The sequence below is a fragment of the Thunnus thynnus genome, chromosome 9 (assembly GCF_963924715.1).
Source record: "Thunnus thynnus chromosome 9, fThuThy2.1, whole genome shotgun sequence".
NCBI classification, from domain to species: Eukaryota; Metazoa; Chordata; class Actinopteri; order Scombriformes; family Scombridae; genus Thunnus; species Thunnus thynnus.
Window position 1 is genome coordinate 10,312,270 of NC_089525.1, and position 19,117 is coordinate 10,331,386.

Sequence of the window (19,117 nt, forward strand, 5' to 3'; positions counted from 1 at the left end):
TTATGAACTGAGCAGGTGCTAAATAAAAGATTAACATGAGAGAAATGAAGGTATATGCATGCAAGCATGTGTGAATATGTATGTTCGACTTGACTTATTGAATTGGCTACTTTTCTTTTACCGTCCGTTCACTGCACATATGCTAATTACACAGTTCAATCAGATTTCTTTTTTCATTCTTCACTACTATGACAAATCGTATTGACCCCCCCTGTAGTGGCTCCATTTGAAGCCACTGTCCTATCCAATCAGAAAACCATCTCATATTGGGGCAGAGCAAAAGCAAGTCCCCTGTGGGAATAGTGTGAATGGAGCCATGGCGTAACATGTCCAGCACTATCTGTGCACACGTGACATTATAGTAGGGATGATTAAAAGTATGTTTAAACGCCTGGTGTATTGTAGAAATAATGATAAGGATAACCATTAGTTAATGAAATAGGTTGCAATCTAATAGCAGCTGCTGGCTATATAATGGAAGTTAGCAGTAGTAATAGATGTATGGAGCTGGAATTTAAATAGGTCACTCCATTATGTGAATGTTATGTGTGTGGCGTTTGGGAGGATCGGCTTAAAATTTGTTGATCTGGGAGGAGCTGGCACTAAGGACTTTATACTGTATGATTTAGCATCATACATTCATTGTGAATAAGTCTGTTGTTAATTGTTATTAATACATTTCAGTCTAGATTTTTTATTATAATAAATATAAAGAACAATGGTCTTGATGGATGCGATGTAATATTGGCTTTCTGTGGCCTATATTGTATGTTTCATGATATGTACATACAACCCCAAAATGCTTATACTGGGCCAGCATTTCATAAACAATGCAAGGGAACTTGGCAAGATATTTTGTGACAGCCAAATCACTCAGAAGATACCTTGTAAAGCATATAATGTGTTTGAAGCTGTAGTGCACATCTTTGATATATAAACAACAAATGTGACTAAAGCCCCATTCAGATGGGACGGATTTATTTTTCCACTGCTTAAGAGCTGTTTGTTCTTCTACAACACACATTTTTGCTAATCTGATAGCTGAAAACATACTAACACCAACATATAGGCCTGTTTTGGAACCAAAATAACCACAGAAATAAATAAATACAATCAGCAGAGCAAGACCACATAAAAGCTCACAAAGTGGGGCTGTTGTAATGTCAGCTAAGCGTAGGTACTGGTATTCTCTTTGAGTCCAGTTTTTAGCTTATATTTGTTTAATGATACTATTAAAAGTATACTGAAACCAGCTATTAGCAGTTCCTGTTTGCAAGGTACCCATTGATGTACGGACAACCATCATTTTATTGCTTTGATACTGAATAAATTTTAAATGTGATCTTTCTCAGGCAAGTTCTGAAGTGTCTTTTTTTCTATGATTTCTCAGTGGATTCACAGACGTTTATTTGTGATGTACATCAGATATAATGATACCCTTGGGAAGTGTGAGTCACGCTGGAATATACAATATGCGTTTCATGTCTGTATGTTAAGATTTGACTTCGAGAAGGAGCTATGCCTGAAATTCACCTCACACAGTATCTTTGCCACGACTCTCCTGTACCCCCTGGGGAGGCTTTTGATGTTGTCCTGTCTATTCTACTCTGTAATTCCTCCATAGTTAAAATGCTATCCGGAACAATGAGTTAAATTACCAAGCAGCACGGTGAATACTTCATTTCCTACCTCTCCCTGTAATGTTAATCCTATCCGAAAGGGGTGAATCTTTAAAAATATCCTATCTTCTTTAAATGTTATGTTAACAATCATTTTGTTATTTGGTGGAATTTTTTGCTTCTTGTTTGTACATTTCCCCCTGATGAATCCTAGTGTATATGCAAGAGGAAATTAGGCTTCATCTAATTGCACAAAAGCATGTTTCTAAAAAAAGAAAACGAGAAAAAAAAATTGCAATGATTGCAAATTCTATTCCCACGAAAACCCCCCCAAAAAACAAAAAAACAAAACATACAGCTCTCAAGAGAGAGGGAAGGTCACTGTATTCACAGGCTAAAGCTGGTCACTAGAGACGGAGAGAGACAGAGAGACACTGAGGCAGAGAGAGAGAGAGCAGGCTAGAAAAAGAGACAGGAAGCCGTAATGACAAAAGCGTAGGAATCTAAGCTACAGTTGACTGTAAATGCTCTCCATTACAATAAATGACTTCATTACAATAAAGATGTGTTCAACCACCCTCTGTGTTTCAATGAGTACAACTGTGGAATGATTTGTTGAAGTGTGCTCAAGTAATGGAGCTTCAGATGCAGCCTGTGGTATTTACACTTATCCTCTAAATGTGCCGGCCCAGGACTGCCGAAGAGTATTTATACCTGCGCACAGCACCTGTATACGCACACTTCTGCACACACAGACACACACAGCTGTACCCCCTCCCTCCCACCCCCCTCACATTTAACTGTGATTATACCTTCTATGATTACATGTGACAAATAAACTTGATTGATTGATTGATTGATTGATATTAAGAAGCTTTTAGCACCTAGCAGCACTAATCCTATAGCCTTATGCTCACTGGTACTGGTGCCAAATGGTCTTATACGGAGGCTCTCTCATTCTTTCTCTCCCTCCCTTTCTTTCTCTGTGTGTGAGTGTGAGCATCTGTGACTCTTTGTGATGAATGGACGAGGCGAAAGAGGAGAGGGGTGAATGTAAGACATTGCACCACCGAGGTCAGTGAGAAGAGAGAAAAAGAGAGGATGAACAAGGGAGGCAGAGACTAAAAGAGGGGATGTGTGTACGTGGGGTGGGGTTGTGTGTATGCATGGGGTGGGGTGGTGGTGGGGGGCTGCTGCACATGAATTGCATACAAAAGCACCTACATGCACTCTGCCCCTGCGTTTATGTCCTGCTTGTCAGGCATGCAGAGCGCGCGTGTGGTTACGCATGTGTGTGTTTGTGTTTTTGTGTGCACAGTATTGTGAATGTGTGTTTGTGTGTGTGTGTGTGTGCGTGTACGTGCATGCGTGTGCAAGGCCGAGGTAGGTTAAACTTGTACTCGCGAAGTGTTCCCAGAAGAGATTAATCATCCTGTGCTGGAATGCAGCATCGCGGTCATAAATCATCACCTGACCCCTCTCTCTCTCTCTCTTTCTCTCTCTCTTTCTCTCTCTCTCTCTCTCTCTCTCACTGCCACACGTAGCGGTGGAGTCAGGGTAAAAGGAGTGTCATTGCATATCTGCAGTAAACAAACCAGCCAACAGCCTTGACAGAAGTGTGAAAGGCACGAAACAGAGCTAATTATCAAATACCAGTGCCAAACTAATGATCAATCAAATGTATGGAAGTCTGTTAAGGTCAAAATTATTGAGAGAATTAAAATAAAAAACTGAATGGGAGTGTTTCTGTAAATCATAATTTGAAGGTAAACAAGGACAGGATTGCAGGTGTGAGTTGTAGGTCTACAAAAATCTGGTTATTTTCAGTGACAAAACTTAACTTTTTAACCTTTAATGCCAACATTTTTAGATAACTTATTTCTACAATATTGACCTGTGCCTTGAGATGGTTAAGATTAGGAATAGATTGTGATTATGGCAAATAATTAGTGGTTATGGTATGGTCATGGTTTAGCAACTAAGACACTTGGCACTACACACCCAACCACCACCACGACCTCCACACCCTTACATTCTCCCTTGCTACATAAAGGACACACACAAGGTTGGCGTTAATGTAAAGTGTTCAAAGTGAAATTGTCCAACATGAATATAATTTGTAAAATACCAGGTTGTAAAACCATTTAATTTGGCCTGGAAGTAACACTCAGCAATAATTCAGTGCTATAGTTTAGCTTTAAGCTAAATCATATATTGATAGTATGATCATATCATATATACATTTCTGTCATCCAAATTAATGATTCTTCACAAACTGTAACTAAAAACAAAACCAGTTATTGAAGCTTTAGCTTAATAGCAATGCTGGATCATTGCTTTGAAAATAAGCTCTGCATTTATGATTATGAATTTGCATATACCTGCCTTATTGTGATAAATCTCAATATTGGAAAATGGAAAATATCTTTCCATTCTATTGTGAGAGTGATTTGAACTATGTCAAGCCCTACCTGAAAGTGAAATATTATCTCAATAGAACCCTCCTTCTAACATCTGAACATGGTCGATTGGTTGTCTTTGTTTGGCTATAGATATAATTTAGAAATCAATATGAACCTAACAGCCAGACACTGTATGGGTGCATCCCTTTAAAGGACGCTTGCCAGAAACTGTAGAGCCATGTCACATTTCCAGAGTCTGCCCAAAACAGGCATAGAAAGAGGTGAGATCACATTTTGAAGTCTGCATGAAAGCAGCACCAAAATGTCTCTGCACACATGAATATACATACCTAACACTCTCAAATCTTGGAGTTTAGATTGTGTTTTTTGTCCTCATAGTTCTATTATTCATGAACAAGGACATGAATCCATTCTTGTAAGGTAGTTAATATTCCACTTTCTCAGCAGTGACTGTGCTTAGGACAGCCATTCCAGCTGCTACTCAAATGTTCAAGGGCAAATGGGAGCCAAGAGACGCTCTTGAACAAATGTTTTGATCAAACCTTTACGCCTTCCCACTATGATATCAGTGAGAGCAGGAAGCTAGCCGGAAGTCAATGCTGTACTGTGCATCTTGTGACCCATGTGAAGAAAAAAAAAGCCTTCCTTGGTTATGTTCAAGTGCAGGAAATTGATTCCTTAATATTAAAAATTCAACAGCTGAGTTATATTACTTTTCTGAGCCTATTCCCTTTCCCTTGTGGAGTTGGAAAATATCACAGTTTATTAAATTACTTCTCTGAAAAGTCTCTGGGGATGCCATCTTAACTCCCGTCCTCCTTCACAAGGCCATTTTAGACTGTAACTAGGCATGTCTGCTTAAAAAGAGAGACAGAGAGAAGGAGGGAGAGGATAAGCAGTAGAGGGATGGAAAGCACACTAAATTTCCAGAATTCATCGGCTGCCACAGAGAGTTTGTGGTTATTTCATTGGCTGCGAAAGGCATGGAATTGAATGATCCCACAAATCAAGGGTAAGGGAGTTAGTGTACAGTAAATGGCAAAGCCACAGTTACTGGAATTGCGAGTTTGCGTGCGTGTGTGTGCCTGGATGCATATTTGCTAATAAGGACAAGCCCCTTAGCAGATATGTCCTCAGCTAGTCGGGGTTACAGCAGACACTTGAGTAACCTGCATAGCCCTCAGATGAAGTGTACTTAGAAATGCAAAAGTCCAAGGCTATTAAGCAAGTTCACTGCTGCAAAGCATGCTTAAGTATCATCCTTGATTGCTGTAACTACATTTCCTGTCCGAAGGAGCAAAAGGATCAGGACTGAAATGGATATGTATGTCCCAGCAATGACTGGGCAGTCTCTTTCAGCATGACTCAACCAGCCACACCTTCCCCTTAAGGGCAGCAGGGGACAAGTCCACTTTGCACTGCATTTCTCAAAAAGGAGACAGGAGGAAGTAGTGGGAGAATTTGTAATTTGTAGGGGAGAATACCTGCTTCTCCATACTAATGGGAAATAGTTTGAAAAAGCCTGTCTTTCTACACCAGGGCCAACAGATGAAGGCTTTCCTTGGTTACTTTGTGTAAAAATTAGCTTTGCAAAGCCCGCCAAGAAATTCTGTTTGATTCATCGTGGTCTGGCAAGGCTCAACAGGCATTTCGCTTGAGTTAGGTTCATCTTCAATGAGACAAAAATTACAACGGGGTTAGCATTTAACCCGTTTTTATATATATAGTAGGTGCCATTTGAAGTGACAGATGATTGACAGTGCTCTCCTTTGCTAAGACATCAACATGGACACTGCACATAACTACACAAACACATCACTCATTGGGCTGTCATTTGTCTTTGTTTCCTGGTGTGGAAAACCTCTGCTAAATCATCCACTAGTGGTCTTATACAGACTGGTATATGCTCAAAGTCTGGTATTAGCCATGATCCCTGAGTGCAAGCAGGCACATGAGTTACAGACTTTACTCGAATTCAACCAGGATGCTCACAACAAAGCGCCATGAGCATGTGAGGAGGATGAGTTAAAACCAGTCGGTCAGCTGTCAGACAGATGTAGTAAATATCATCCCACTCTGCCATCGCTTCCAACACAAAAACCCACAGGATCCATGGGCATGGTAATCCAAAATGAAGGCTGCTCTCTACAAGCGTCACTTTTTCTAAAGCACAGCTAATGCTGGGTGTCATACGCCACACACATGCGGACACACATTGAACAACAGTGAGCACTGTGGTCTTAGCTACACAAAACCCCTTTAAAAAAAGATGAAGGTCAGAAGGAGTGTGATGGAGTACAGATGGCCTTCAGATTTCTTTTTTAGAAAAATCATTGACAACCAAACTCAACATTAACAATATTCAATTGTAGTAAATCTGAAAGCTGAAGCCAATATGTAATGTTAGATAGATGCTGGTTCCAAGAACTGCTATGTATTCAAATGTTCTCTCTTCAACTACAGCATCAATAATTGTTTCCACATTGAGTTTGGGTCTCTGTGGGCAATTTCACTTCTTCTAATATGTGTTTTGGCAGCCATTTTGAGCATCATTGTTCCAATAAAGAGATATGGGCTTTGTTTTTTTGTGGTAGTGCATTACACACTATGATCCACTGCACCTCTACTTTAATTAAATAATGAAAAACTGACTCAAGGCTGCTGCAGAATAACCATGCCAACCTCTGTACACAACTGATTTTCCTTTCTCATCCAAACCCACAAGATAGATGGCACAAAATTGTCTGGCAAAAGAAGAATTTTATTTTTAATCATTAATGCATTATACTTGTGATAAAACGCGATACAGCAGAATTATGATTACAGTTGTTTGGTTAGATTTGATGGAGCAAGTTAAGACACAAGTCATGTAAGATTATTAGAGAGGACTTCATCTAATTTACAGTTAGTACAGAGGTATTACTGTCACATGTGAAATTTAACCAGACTTTAACTTTCAAACCCAAAAGCCTTAAAACATCTCTCAAGAAAGCAATGGGATATGCCATCAACCATTTCTTTCATCTAACATCTAACCACCAATTAATCCATTACAGCAATTAATGTAATTTGCTCCTTCATCAGCAAGTCTTTGTAATTTTAGCCTGTTAAAAAACCGCAGAATGCTATTCCTACATATGCCTTGGCAAGCTCCCTGAAGGAGCACAATTAATGTTGAAAGTTGAAATGTTGAAATGTGAAACAGAGAGGACAATGAAGCATGAATGGATCAAATTGAGGGCTGGACAGCTAGAGCAGGAAATGTGGAGGGGGACAGTAAGTAGTCCACCACGCAATAGAAATGAGGGGGAAAACTCAGTTGGTCCATTCTCATCAAAGCCTTTCTGACACAGTGATATCTCATGCCACCCTAAAAGCTACTATCGGAGGCCAAACTAGGCCATAGGATATATAGTAACAGGAATGAAACCAAGTGTTTTTTTCCTATCTGGATGTGGATTTATGACACTGAGCTGATTGTATGTCTGGCTCAAAAAAAGCCATGAGCTTGTGAAATAGCTGAGAGGGTAGGACGGCTAGAACAGCCTGTAATAGAGCTATGCCACCAAGCTTAGTATTTTCTTTTTACTTCTCACATCCTGACAATTACAGCAACAGTATAAACAATATCCTCTCCATATTCTGTCACGAAGACCATCACCTACCTCTCCTCTTTCTAAAGGTCAATGTTCTTAGTTAATCAGTGGTGACAAGAGGTTCTTTCTGCTTCCATTACCACCTATCCTGTTCTGTCTCAAATGATAAGGTGCTAGGGTGTAATGTACCATACAACAACAGTGTTTGCTGTATTTCAAAAATGATTTTAGCTGATAAAATAGCATCCATGCCCTCACCTCTGTTAACCTCTGAGCCATTCAAGACCTGCTTGTGGAAAGGGCTTAAAAACAACAATAACAACAAAAAGAACAATGGAGGGTTTACACTGCAGGTGTGTAGATCTGCTAGGGAAAGAGGAGAACTCTCTGGGCCTTCAAGGTGTTCAGTAAAGGCCTAAGAAAAAATATTGAAAGAATTTTTGTTCTCCTAATTAATATTTTTTTTTTAATTATTTAGATTCACTGAAATAATAGTAATAATTTCTAGATCATAGGTTATAAACTTGAATTAACATGTCTTGTCACAAACAGTGGGTTAATATTACAGAACGGGAAATGGACCAATCACAATCTTTCTTCTGATGGTATCTGGGTGAATCAGCGACTTCCCCCTGCCAGGACCTTCAGTAGCTGTAAAGAACGCCTGTATAATTCAAGTCAATGTGGGCATGAATTTGTTTCTGACAATTGTCTTAGCCAATCATATTTGGTTGAGTTGTGGGCGGGACAATAACCCGACATCTTCCGGGCATTTGCAAATACTTAGTGGATAAGTAACCCATGAAAGTAGTCAATGAGTGAGCAAGGGGAAAAAAGAGACGACTGAATGACAACGAACGGTAACTCAGTAACCCAGTAACTCCCAGTTCCATTTCTCTGCTGAATGAGAAACATGAATTCACTTATACCCTTATTCTGGGCAAAATTTGCATTATGTTTGGTTGAAGATGTTTCTGGAAATAAATGCTAACTCCAAACTTTCCATGATGGCTTCACTTGCCGTAAGAAAGCAGAAAGTCATTGCTGATTGCTTCATGGGCACAAGTTGCTGGTTAATAACTGGTCTCATTGTGAACATTGACAATCTGTGAGCATTTGTATAGTTAAAAATGTAACTCTGATTTTAAGTTGACTTTTGTTCAATTTTGTGTCTTAATTTTTGCTGTGTTTGAATTTATGTTGGGTATTTGAGTGTTCAGGCACAGAAGTCTGTATGAAATGGATAAATTTGTCATCATCATTTTCCTGCAGTCAAAACACATTTCAGTGAGAAATAAACAAATTATCATTTTTATCATTTGATAATCACAGCTTTCTATGCAAATTGTAAGAAGAATACTGTAAACTTACAATTTGCATCTCTAGTTTTATTGTCATGGACATGAAATGACAATAAATGGCTTAATTAAGGCCAGATAAAAAACGGCTGAGCACCGCTTACAAAGAACTTGTGCCTTTTCCCATTTCACCTCAGGAGGTGTTGGCTGGTCAGTGTGAGACATCTGATATCTAAATTTAAACTTGTATGTATGGCATCGCTGCCTTTACTTCTGGTAGAGAGGTATTACATCTACATTGAAATTCAAGTATCTCTGAGCTCAAACAAACACAAAAACACTGGATCAACATTGGATCCATCTATAGTTGCTGAACAGTAACTAATGATTATTCTAGATATTTTACTTTCATTCAAGCTAAGCAAATATATGAAATAAGTCAATGTGATTTGCTTGTTTCATTTCTTTTCACAAAATAATAGAGGCTTAGTCGTTTACATGTCATATTTAAATTTAGCGATGTCATGATAGCCAGCTTTGTGAGACAGAGCTGTGGCTGTTATTTTTATTGCCATGTTTGATTTTTTATTGCAACATGTAACACAAAATCTAACTTAAGTCCCAACAGTAAATGTAATAGATTTAAGGTATTTTCAAACTTGCTAATATTTATGTGGTTTTGCTGCCAGGGGCAACAGTGCTTAGCATTTCACACCTCGTTAAAATGTCCAGGTGAAGGAAAAACCTGAACACCATTCAGCAAACGGCTGTTTCCAAAACCAAAACAGTGAAATGTGAAATCGTATACAAATAAGGGACACTTTATACTGCCTCTCAGGTAATTACATCTGAGAGACAAATGAGCAGCTTTTTGTTATGACATCAGTTAACACGCTGCAATGTAGTTATCATTGACAGAATTTTAAACAATGAACACAATGGAGCCTATTTTGTATTTGAAAGGGACTTTTGGCTTTAAATCGGGAACAAAATCGCACAGGCCTAGTCGGAAACATTCAGCCCACTATGTCGGTTTATTATCTAACACTGAGTGGGTTCAGAATTGGTTGGGAAGGACAAAATGTATTAACCGGGCTCTCAGAACCAATATGGGTTGCGCCTATAGTGTGAAAATGGCATTAGTGAAATTGGACCCATGAGGTTTTCTAATGCTCTTTTCCATCTGTTTGCCTGTGTGAACGTGGACGGCCCTATCTGCACAACACAGGACAATACACAGAGTAGAGGGGTGGTACTGGATATCACTGACCTCTGAACAGCCCCACGGCCCCAGGAGTGTGTGTTTATTTGATGCGCGTGTGTGTGAGTGTGCACGTTCGCCGATGTGCACATGCATTAGGGTTATTGTGTGAAGCCTTCAGTCTTTAATCCCCTAATCTGCTGAACCCTGGAAATCACTGCAGTCATCTGTCAGCTGGGTCAGAGCAGGCTACAGGGCTCAACACAAGCACACGTGCACACGCATACACACAACCAAACACACACACACACACACACACACACACATACTCAATGATAGTCATTTATTCAACAGGGCCAGCCTCATTTCAGTCTAATGAAGATTGATGCTCCTCTTTCCAGGCCTCACAGGTGTTGCAGTAAAATGTATGTATAAATACGTAACCCACATAGAGGAAGTGAGAGTGGGGAAAGAGACAGATTAAACAGAGAGAGATTCACTCTCTGATCATATTCACATGTGAATTAACGACTATCCTGCGTTCACACGAAGGTTTGCGTGTGTAAAAGTCAATCTACAGTGTATTTCCATGGTAACAGCAGACAGTTAATCTTGTTGAATAGTTGTGAAGGTCCACCAAGGACATGGACTCAGAACCCCTAGTGCTCAGACTCTTGTGTCAAGACTAAACCTCTCAGGCTTGTTTATGTGTGTGTGTGTATATGTGTATGTGTGTATGTGTGTGTATACCCGTGCCAAATGGGACACCCTGAGGGCTTGTCTGGAGATTGTGGTTGACATGACCTGCTGCTGTCCAGTGTGAGCTCTTATTAGCAGCACTTAAGACTGAGTCTCACTACACGTATGTACAGACACACAGCTACAACACACTGGTCATAATGATTACGCCTGGCAGGTTAAAGACTGAAGGGACATGGTGGTTGTACTTGCCCGTGAGTAAAACAGACATAGCAAAGGCACACAATATGCACTTATTTCCATATATTTAAATGTGTGTCAGTAATGATCGCACAGCAATCTGAGGGCTTTGCTTTCTTTTTGATTTATATGCCACTATCAAAAGCTCAAGATGGAGGGATGGAAAGCGGGAGAGAGATCAAAGAGCGTGAGAGATCACACAGACACAGGCAGGCTTGAAGTGAACTAAAGGTGGAGGAGGAGATAGAAGGGCCACAGAGAGAAACTGTACCAGTTAGAATGAAGTGTGAATCTCAGCAGGGTGCCTCATCATCAAGATCTGCATGGCATCTGTGTGTGTTTTCGTGTCATGAGGTGCTGATGACTGCCAGGCTCTGGGATCTACAGCTGGTGTGTGGGCCTTATCCCTTGACACCCTACTTGATACACAACTGACTCCAAAAGTTTTTCAGACACTGTATTCTAATGCAACCTTAAACTCCACGCACCACATATTGCATCGAATCTTTAACGAAGAGTTTGCTCATGCTCAATGAATATTCATTCATGAGTGAGCTGCGTCCTGCAGCGTTATGGTCCTCACTGCAGCTTGAGGGAGGCCAGCTGGACTGTGGCTTTCAGCCTCTCTGTGTCACCAAAAACACAGAGCATGGCAGCAGAAGAAAAATATTAAAATTCAGCACAACACACAAGCACCTAGGCTGTCTGAACCTTTGATTTTGATCTCCACAAAGCATAATGCATTTCTAATCCAATACATGGCAGCATGTAAGCATGGGTGAAATATGAAAGGATACAAATGTTGTAGAAGATACAAAGAGCGTTGCAGCAATTGATGCTTTTGAACAGATTAACTGTTAATGAGGAGAGGCTGAAATAAGCAGCTGTGGCCGGTCAGACGCACCGCAGAGACGCAGAGTAGTGGCCATCCTGAGGAGAGGAGAGCGGTAATGACAGGTCAAGCGGCCAATTAAAGCACGCCAGTAACTCCATCTTTGTCATGATGAAGTGGAAGCACCTTTTTTTTTTTTTTTCAAAGGACAAACTCACTTTCTCACGCATCAAGTGAGCGTTGAGAGGAAGATGCTGCGCTGCGGTAGCCATAAATGAATCGGATAGGAATTAAAGGTTGAGCCCCTGCTCTTCCAATCAGGTCTCACATTCCGCCATGGACCTCTGAAGACAGAGAAGCTCCTCACACTCGGGACATGTGTGATTTTTTTTTTTTTTAGAGATATCAAGAGGATGTGCGTGCAGATGTGCTCTATGCAGTCTCTTAAACCACAAACTCCATAGCGATTCACGTAGCCTAAGGTCATCCCTGCCTAGGGACTACAAACCAGGCAGATGGACAGATGATACATAAACGACACTGCAGACACTCGAACGAAGCCCTGTGTGACCAACGCCGGTCAAGAGCAGGCTCGCATTAAGACCACAAATGTTATTCCGATAAAAGGCACTTCAATGTCATCGCTCTGCGCTGCCCTCCCCGTTCTACTTGACACAAGAACTGATTGCGCACACACTGTTTGTGGTCACAGATGCTGGTGTGTAAACAACAGTGGCGCGAAAGCATCGTTTCCACAGGAAAAGCTATATATTTTAAAACATCACGTACCTGATTCCAGCAATGCGCGGCACTCACTGCATAATCCTCCGTCTTCAACTTCAACTTTTCCTTCCCTCCAATCGAACAGCCCGAAGCGACTTGACACTTGTTTATTGCATACTTTTCTTTGCCCTGTCTACGCTGACAAGGCGCTACTGCATACAGAGTGAGATGAACGCACAGGGGTGAGCTGATGTAAAGGGTAGGCTATAAGCATCCAGTGCAACATCTCACCAAATCGGGAATGAAACGGAGCAATCCATTCCGCGCTGATGCTCGTTACAGGGGAACAACGCTGACTGCACAAGATGGACCAAAAACCGGACGAACGCAGCTGTGCGCACACGGCACGTCTTCCGTTGATTCTCTTCAGAGCGGAGAAACGGCGGTCAGGCGGGCATGCTCTGAACGCGAGCGACGGCCAGATCAGTAAAGGCTGCGTGCAGCGGCACCCAGGGAGCGACCATTCACACACAGTCTAGAGGAATGACCGTGACTTCGCGGAGCGCGCGTTCACGGCCAGGCCAAGTCAATGGTCATTATCAGCGCATGTGGAAACTAATCCACTGTGGACTTCTGAATGCAGCTGCATCCTTACAAGATGACAGGAAGAGATCAGATATAGTGAAAGCAATTAAACTATTAGAATTTTTTTAAATTATGCTCAGATCCTTATATTTCCTTAAGTGGAAATCACACAGACTCATTATTTTAAAATATATATTTCGTGGACTGTAAGTTTAAAAGTAAATGCAATGCTTTATCATGCTGTGATGTCTGTGTTATATGATAACTTACATGTATTACAGGAATAAAAGGTCAGTTCCATCATTCCAAATAAGCAGCATATACAGCCTAACAGGAGAAGTTGACTCTGATGGTATTTTTCAGAGTTTGAGCATGCCTGCTTTGGGTGTAGTACCCTCCTTCCACGGCCTACTGCTCATTACAGTGGTCCTCATGCATCTCTTTTTAAACACCCACTGCACTGCAGGCTACTGTTCACATTAGCACACTGTCTAATGGGCTTTCTCTGTATTAGCAGCAGTAGAAAGGTGCAATAACAGAAGCATGCAATTATGCACCATAACTAGGGAAAACATTGTTAACAGTTACCCTATTGCCTCTCACTCTCCAAGCTGTAAATGCATATTTCCCAATGGAGGTATGATAATAACGCCTGCTTATTTGAAAACACCTTGTAAGGAGAACCTTGTGGCTCTTTTGATAAAGATTTCATTTCAGAGGCATTTTAATGCATAACTGGGGATTGGCAGGGGACATAAACCTCCCACTTTTGGCTATATTTATTTATTTATTTTTTACTATTTCATTTCCTATTTTGGTTTAGCAATACATTACCCTGAGCACCGTTCATATATCAATTGAGACAAATAAGCATGTCAGCTTTTAAGGTAAGTAAAATTTTGAATCCTTGACTTGATTGGAATTCACAGATGGCATGATTAAATCCAGAGTGAAGGGTGAAAGGGAAGAGAAGGGAATCATCGGATCTCTAGTGGGTAACACAGGTGCAGTTTGAGATGAAAAATGCAGATGAAGGTAGGATGGCGTACTGAACCATTTTAAAGTCCCTAAGTGATAACCTAAAAAAAAAGAAAAAAACACACAGCTTTGACTTGGTCCCACAGTACTCATTCTTAATCATGCAGGTGCTGCTTATCCAGAGCTTTACAGTTCCCCATACAGCCCTCTGCTGAGATTTGTTTTCTTAAAGATAATTAACTAAAAGTAAAAGTGTAGTTAAAGTACAGTATGGCAACATAAGCTTATCGACAAATATGAGTTATAGCTTGCAGCCATATAAACTGTTATTCCACAGACTGTAAGAACCAAGATTAATATGATGAAAATATAATAAAGACATTTGCATCCCTCACCCCCCTCCTCATTTTCCGGGTGTTAGTTGGGATTTGAAAGTAATGATGTCAGCAGTATTAAATCTGTCCTTTCCATCCATCTGCACTTAAGTCCTTGCATATGGACACACCTAGAGATTAGCCCTAATATGTCCTATAACAGGCCAACACTTAGCCAGCGAGCATAGATGTGGACACCAGCCAGTGGACAAGTCCAGATTAGATCGCCCAGAAGCTGCAGCCACGGGTGGCTGACTAGCATTTTGCTCATCGGTTTAAAATCAACCTCCGTAGAGTCGACAGCCGCCAGGCTTTGCCTAAAGGCTGCCCATGGGCCTCCTCCTGTCATACTGCAGGATCAGTCATGGCGATGCTCCACCCTCTCTTTTACCACATTAGGGCAAACTAAGGGCCTCTAGTGGTATCGAAATTACCACTGGCAATTCACCTTTTCTCTTCTACTTTTCTGCCAGTCTTGAATAGTTTTTTCTCCTTAAAGGCAAACTATGACAACAGTCTATGGCTAATTAGTTAAAAACTGCAGCCTTTCTATCGCATCTATTCACCTGTGCAATAATTAGAAACTGCCATCTTAAAAAGTGATGGGTCATCATAAAATCTGACCCTTGAAAGAATGTGTTGCTTGAGACTTGCTCAAATGAGGAAAAAATAATCCCGAGGCAGGGTTTTCAGATGCTATACGTGTCTATGAGTTAGCTGACCTTTCTGTATCACAAGCCAATATTAGCACAAGCCATTATAACCTATCAAAGCCTAATGCTTATAGCCAATTCTCAGGGGGTCCTTGAGCCTCACAGCACTCCAGTTGTGAATTGCGTTCCTAGCGCTATCTCCATCATTACAGACTGCACAGTGTCAGGGGTTCTATTTAACCTTGTGCAATGAGTTCGCTCCCATACATCTATCACTACCAATCAGATCCACATCCTCAAGGGGTTAACCCCCCCCCTCCCCAACATGAGCATACAGAGTGTATTTGTAGGTTTTGGGAGTGTATACATGTGCCTGGCGAACACTGAGAGGGAGATGTATTGCGCCGTTAATTATATAATCAATTTTATTAATTCTCAAAATGCAAATTAGCTAATTAAAGGACCTGAACTTATAGAATTACCACTGATTAGCTGGCTAAGCACTATCGCTGGCCTCTGGATACACTCTTATTAAGCTACATTAGCTGTACCTTTTTCAAAATAGCAGTAATATAATACATAATTTATAGCTATTCAAAATAGTATGAAAAGAATAAAAAGACGACCTAACATATAGAGGGCTTTCAGTCAACCAAGACAAGCAAAAAGCGGCAGTAATGTTCAGAGTACTGGGTGTTAGTCTGACAGTATCTTAAGCCAATTTGTGCTCACATTAACCTTTGCTGCCCCAAATGAAGCTGGTTATTTAAGACTATATTAACAGGCTTACAGGAGTCTGCTTGTTTGTCTTTTTAGTAAATAAAACTTTGACTTTGTATTTCTTCTCCCTCCACTCCCTGTTTCTCTCATCTCTCCCTGAGTGCCGTTAGTGCCCCTACTGTAGTGGGAGCTGGCTGATGTGAGGCAGTAACAGGTACATCAGGGAGTTGGAGAGAGTGGTGGAAGATGTAGGGGGAGCTTGCCTGGTTTGGCACACAAGTCTGCCGAAATTACATCAAGCAGCGGGGGGCAAATGAGCATTTACAGTATATTTGAGAGGTAGGCTATGTTTGTGTGCGTGCGTGCCTTCACATGTGTGCATGTGTGTTTTCAGAGAAGCATTAGATCCATCGGCATGAGTCTAGAAGCTTACAGGCAGCTTACAGAGCAGCAGGGGGTTTGTGGCAGGGGGTAGTGGAGAAGGAGGGGATGGGGGTAAGACATGAGAGAAGGGGGGTGAGGAACGCTGGAAGGCTTACAGAGGAATAGGGCACAGCTGGTTTTTAATTGAGTCTCCCCCCCTACCTCACTGTGTGTGCACACAAACACACACACACACACGCACACTTATTTTTACTCAGCAATTTCCCAGCTGATGGCTCAGAGGAACTAAGCACTTCGATATGGCAGCAGCTTTCATACGAAACCCTCCACACAGGCTCTGTTTTGGTGACTGATAAAGCCCTCCACCAATCAAGGCCTCTGACAGCTGCATGCTCCCATGAATCTTAGCGCTCAGTCTCAACACGAGCTGAAACAGCCTTCCTCCTGCCTCACTTGAGCTCGTGTTCTCAGCTGGGAGGACCACTGTGGTTACACACAGAAGTCAGGCTTTCTCTTTTTCTGGATTTAATGGCTAGTTATGAGATATGGTTCAGCATAATATATCACCTAGAAAACCAGTACAACAGAAGTTTGTGAGATTCTCTCCAGGCAATTATTTACTCATTTACTTAAGTATATTTCCTCTAACAAAAGGGATTTAATATTATTCTAATTATTGAGTGGGAGCTTAATCTTTCACCCCAACACCAAGCAACTGAAAAGAAGGCTATTATGCTGATTTGATAAAGGCACAATCTATAATTTTGTTGTTGTTTGTATTTGATTTTTGTTTTTTTACCAAATGCATTTGAGCTATAGGCAAGGCAAGGCAAGTTTACTGGTATAGCATCTTTCAACAACAAGGAAATTCAAAGTGCTTGACATAAAACATAAAAGGCCGAAAAAAAAGAGAGTGAAATAAAATATAATTATTGAAATTATTAAAATGCATTCCAGTATCTCTTGGCATTTATTTTCCTCCGGATGAATCTGAAATGCATGATCAGTGTCAGCGCAGGAAGTAGGTACCCTTTATGTTGCAAAGTGGAAAGAAAGAGGCTTTTGACTTTAAGCACAATCCTTTCCTAAACTTATCAAAGTCAATACTGTAGAAAGAAAACATTTTTTTATTAGGCTTTGGATGCTAAAAAATGCAATCATTTGATGTAATCCGGGGTTTTGCTAGATTAAGAGTTGTTAAAAATTCAGCATTAAAAGTAAAAAGGCAGCTTTTTGCACATTTCTCAAGCTATCATAATTGCAAATATATAGGCTTCTTTTCCCACTTTCTTTCCAAACATTACTGCATAAAGGGAACAGAAAACATAAATAGCTTGGATTTGTTGTTGTCTAGTGTTAGCCCATGTGTTAAAAGACCTGTCAATTAATACGGAAGTGATGGCAAGTTCCACTCCTTCATGTTAACTTTTGGCGGGGGGAATACCTCTTTGTTTACATTATAATAACAGATTGGAAATTTAACACTTAATTAGCAAGATACAAATGGTAGTTATTCTGCTACTATTATTGCTTAGTTATATATGAGAAAATATGTTGTTAGGACATACTGTGCGGAGCAGTTGGTACTGTCAATGCAACACAGTGTGATAACAAGTTCCACAGTTGAAATCCATGGTAGATACTACAAACTGTTTGTCAGATATTGTTGTAAATGATGCCCCACAAAATAAAAAGACTTTTTTGTTCTCAGTTCAAACAGCACAAGTTCTTATTTCCATGATGCAACACAAGAACAAACGGGCAAACAAACAAGAATAATGTTTCTTTGTTTTAGTGAGTTTTGAGAAAATATGTGTGATGTACATTCTGTAAAGAATGTGCAGCACTAACTAGACAGCTGCTTTTCTCAGATTGTATCAAGAAAGTAGTAATATATTTCCTGTTCACTCAAAAGAGCAAAAAAAAACCAACCCAAAACATAATTAAGCTAAATGATGTGAATCCCCAGCAACGTACTGTATGTTTAAAACCCACTTGTGTTTGGATGAGTACTCCTGGATAATGTAATGATGCAACGATCTATACAATTATCTTTGCTTTTGGTGGATAATGTAATGATGCGATGATCTAGACAATTATCTTTGCTTTCAGTGACAACACAGGTTTTTTTTTTCACTTGGGTGCACACACTAATTGTTGGCTTCCTATAAAAATAACTCCAGTGGTATAGTTTGTAGTTTACAGGTGTCATTGTGAAGTAATTTATGCCAAAGCTATTAGCAGTGTATAGACAAACATGGCAGCAATATTGGTGCATTAAGCAACTAATATGCTCTTGGTCCATGGTGTCCTACTTGGTTATTCTTGACCGCATTTGAATGCTGTCAGGAGCCCATTTTGAGCTCAGCCCATGATATGCCAATTTGCGTAGACACACACACACACACGCACACACACACACACACATGCAAATGCAAACATGCGTGTACAAATGCACACACACACAAACGCATTCATGGTCGCACACAGATATGATGAGCCCATTCCGCTTCATCTACACTGCTCTTTCACAGTGGAGCTGACACCACATGACTGCCACCTCATTAGAGGCTTTAGCCCGAGAGCTAACAGGCCACAGAGACAGTGGGCCATGCCACGTTTGCTAATTATAATAATAACAATAACACTGCCTTAGGATGCTACTTGCTTTTCTTTTCAATTAATTTTATCAGATGCACTCAGGGGGAAAGAAGTGGAAGAGGCAGGGAGGGGGCAGCCTTCACACACTGGCTCTATAGGAGGGAAATTATGTGTTTATTCTACACACTTGG

General features: G+C 40.6%; 1 protein-coding gene across 5 annotated transcripts in view; it reads right to left on the reverse strand.

Moving 5' to 3' along the window:
- tenm2a (teneurin transmembrane protein 2a) overlaps window positions 1-13,214 on the reverse strand; it is a 207,608-nt gene extending 194,394 nt beyond the window's left edge. For 3 of the 5 annotated variants that reach the window (XM_067598778.1, XM_067598779.1, XM_067598777.1), the window contains exon 1: window positions 12,698-13,214. The gene's annotated coding sequence lies outside the window, so the exon portion shown is untranslated. The remainder of the gene's footprint in view (window positions 1-12,697) is intronic. The other 2 variants (XM_067598781.1, XM_067598780.1) reach the window with 1 other exon arrangement.
- Window positions 13,215-19,117: the final 5,903 nt, after the last annotated feature.